Source organism: Rhagoletis pomonella, unplaced genomic scaffold (genome assembly GCF_013731165.1).
Source record: "Rhagoletis pomonella isolate Grant_MI unplaced genomic scaffold, Rhpom_1.0 Rhpom_scaffold_00840, whole genome shotgun sequence".
NCBI lineage: Eukaryota > Metazoa > Arthropoda > Insecta > Diptera > Tephritidae > Rhagoletis > Rhagoletis pomonella.
In genome coordinates this window covers 20,915-24,608 of record NW_023459394.1, presented here as the reverse complement: position 1 = coordinate 24,608, position 3,694 = coordinate 20,915, and positions in this window count along the sequence as shown.

Below are 3,694 nucleotides of genomic sequence, written 5' to 3'. Positions count from 1 at the left end.
CAATATTTCACTTGTTTAATCAACTTAATTGAGTTAAAATTTTCAAATAGGTGGCAACCCTCCTCATAAGTATTTTCAAAAGTCTTCCTTCTTAACCCTTTTTAATTTGATGCCTTAAAAGTAATTCCAAAAGTTTTCTTTCTTAAACCTTTTTTATTTGATTCTTTAATGCCTTAGTTTCGTACCCATATTGTAACATTTCATTTCTTTTACCAATTTAATTGAGTTAAATTTTCAAACAGGTGGCAACCCTCCTCAAACATATCGAGCCCTAACCGCCAAAATAACGTAAGCGACAATTTTTTCAAAATTTTATTTTTGATGCAGAAATGCATCTAGATGCTCTAGGAATATTTCTGCATCAAAAATAAAATTTTGAAAAAAATGTTGCTTACGTTATTTTGGCGGTTAGGGCTCGATATTTTCGACTGTAAGCCTTCTTAAAAATCTTAAGTTTGATACCCAAATTACCGTATTTCGTTTATTTTATCAAAGTAACTGAGTTTAAATTTTCAAAGAGGTGGCAATTTTATTCAAAAATATTTCCAGCATTTATCTTTCTTAAACCTCTTAAATTTAATATCTATGTTGTAATATATCATTTAGTTTATCAATTAAATTGCGCTAAATTCTTTAACAGGTGGCAACCCTCCTTTAAAATATTTTCGACTGTAAGCCTTCTTAAAACTCTTTAGTTTGACACCCACATGGCAATATTTCATTTATTTTATCAATTTTACTGAGTTAAAATTTTCAAGTAGGTGGCAACACTCCTCAATAATATTTCCAGCAGTTGTCTTTCTTAACCCTCTTTAATTTGATACCAATATTGTAATATTTCATTTATTTTATCAGCGTAATTTAGTTAAACTTTGAAACAAGTGGCAACCCTAATCATACATATTTTCGGCTGTAAACCTTCTTAAAACTCTTTAATTTGATACCCACATTGCAATATTTGATTTATTTAATCGACTTAACTGAGTTTAAATTTTAAATTAGGTGGCAACCCTCCTCAAAAATATTTTCTAAAACTTCTTTAATTTGATACCCATATTGTAATAATTCATTTATTTTATCAATATAATTGGGTTTAAAAATTTTGAAATAGGTGGCAACCCTCCAATTTTGTGCGATATCATTGGTTCTGGTAATATACCGAACAATATAAAAAAAAATATTATTCAAATCGGTTCAGCCGCTCTCGAGTTTTGACGACCGTGCTATACGAACACAACATTTTTATTAATATAGATTTAATTAAATACCTTTTAAGGCATAGATATGCTGCAACCAGGCACTTACTTTCCCAAATTCCATCCTGTTTATCGGCATAATTTTCCAAATATGCCTGCTACTTCATTACTAATAATTCCATTTTCAAACTGTGCCTTCTTTGTAGCCTCAAAATATCCTAAAAAGACATAAATTTACATTAAACAATAGACATCGCAAAAATTAGCAAATAAAGTACTCCCTCTGTTTTGTTTTGTTGTCAAATTTCTGAGTAATGTGAATTCACCACGATACGACACAGAAAGAACAAGGACCAGGGATGTAATTTTAAGTAAACCTATTATTCAGTGGCAATGCGCAGAGCGTTCGGGGCAGCAATATTAATTTGTATCAAACATAACATGAAACGGTGGTTCTAATACATTTTTTGATATTATTAACCAGAGTACATACATTATATGGTATCTCTTTCAAAAATAATTGTGCTATATGAACTTTCTTTTCAAATATTTCTTAAGTTTCTTTCAGGAGTGTTGAAAAGCAACCATGCGTGTAACAAATTGTGTGCTACCTAAAATTTCACCTCTGGAAACTTTATCCCCATAAAGGACTTCACCACAGTTTTTTTACTGGATATACTGAGTGCACAAGTTTGCACTTTATATAATGCGAAGACTTTTCCTTACCTGTATATCGCTTTTTAAAGCTTTTTGAGTTTAGGTTTGTATGTGAGGTGTTCGTAAAAATAGACCGATTATAACCCTTCTTTTTTGGCGCAGTAACCGCCTAAGCGATTTTGGCCGAGTTCAGCAAAGCACGCCAGTCGTTTCTCCTCTGTGCCAACTGACGCCAATTGGAAATGCCAAGTGAAGCCAAGTCCTTCTCCACCTGATCTTTCCATCGCAGTGGGGGCCTCCCTCTTCCTCTGCTACCACCAGCGCGTTCCGAGTTGAATACTTTCAGAGCTGGAGCGTCGGTGTCCATTCGAACGACATGGCCAAGCCTAGTGATGGCAAAAAAATTTTAATAATCGATTAATCGGTTAATTGATTAATCGAAAGCATTCGATTAATAATTGCAATTCTTTTTCTTCTCTTCTTTTTTGGCGCTGTAACCGCCTAAGCGATTTTGGCCGAGTTCAGCAAAGCACGCCAGTCGTTTCTCCTCTGTGCCAACTGACGCCAATTGGAAACGCCAAGTGAAGCCAAGTCCTTCTCCACCTGATCTTTCCATCGCAGTGGGGGTCTCCCTCTTCCTCTGCTACCACCAGCGGGTTCCGAGTTGAATACTTTCAGAGCTGGAGCGTCGGTGTCCATTCGAACGACATGACCAAGCCAGCGGAGCCGCTGTATTTTAATTCGCTGCACTATGTCCATATCGTTGTAAAGCTCATACAGCTCATCGTTCCATCGTCTGCGGTACTCGCCGTCGCCAAAGCGTAAAGGACCGTAAATCTTCCGCAAAATCTCTCTCAAACACCCCAAGAGCCGCCTCATCGGATGTTGTCATTGTCCATGCTTCTGCGCCATATACCAGCACGGGCATGATGAGTGACTTATAGAGCGTGGTTTTCGTACGTCGAGAGAGGACTTTACTCCTGAATTGCCTACTCAGTCCAAAGTAGCACTTGTTGGCAAGAGTGATTCTACGTTGGATTTCAATGCTGACATTATTATCGGTGTTAATGCTGGTTCCCAAGTAAACGAAATTCTCTACTTTCTCGAAATTGTAACTGTCAACAGTGACGTGGGAGCCAAGGCGCGAATGTGCTGACTGTTTGTTTGATGACAGGAGATACTTCGTCTTGTCCTCGTTTACCACCAGACCCATGCGCTTTGCTTCCGTATCCAACTTGGAAAAGGCAGAACAGACTTCGCGGTTTTTTGTTACCGATGTCATCGGCATAAGCCAGCAATTGCACGTTCTTGTAGTAAATTGTTCCTGAGCGGTTCAGTTCTGTAGCTCTTATTATCTTCTCCAACATCAGATTAAAGAAGTCACATGAAAGGGAGTCGCCCTGTCTGAAACCCCGTTTTGTGGCGAACGGCTCGGAGAGGTCTTTTCCAATTCTGACGGAGCTGGTGGTATTGCTCAACGTCATTTTACACAGCCGTATGAGTTTTGAGGGGATGCCAAATTCAGACATAGCGGCGTATAGGCAACTCCTTTTAGTGCTGTCAAAAGCGGCTTTAAAGTCGACAAATAGGTGGTGAGTGTCGATCCTTTTCTCGCGGGTCTTTTCCAAGATTTGGCGTATTGTGAATACCTGGTCTATGGTGGATTTGCCAGGTCTAAAGCCACACTGATAAGGCCCAATCAGTTCATTGACGGTGGGCTTCAGTCTTTCACACAATACGCTCGATAAGACCTTGTAACCTATGCTTAGAAGGCTGATCCCGCGGTAGCTGGCGCGAATGGCGGGGTCACCTTTCTTGTGGATTGGGCAGAGCACACTTAA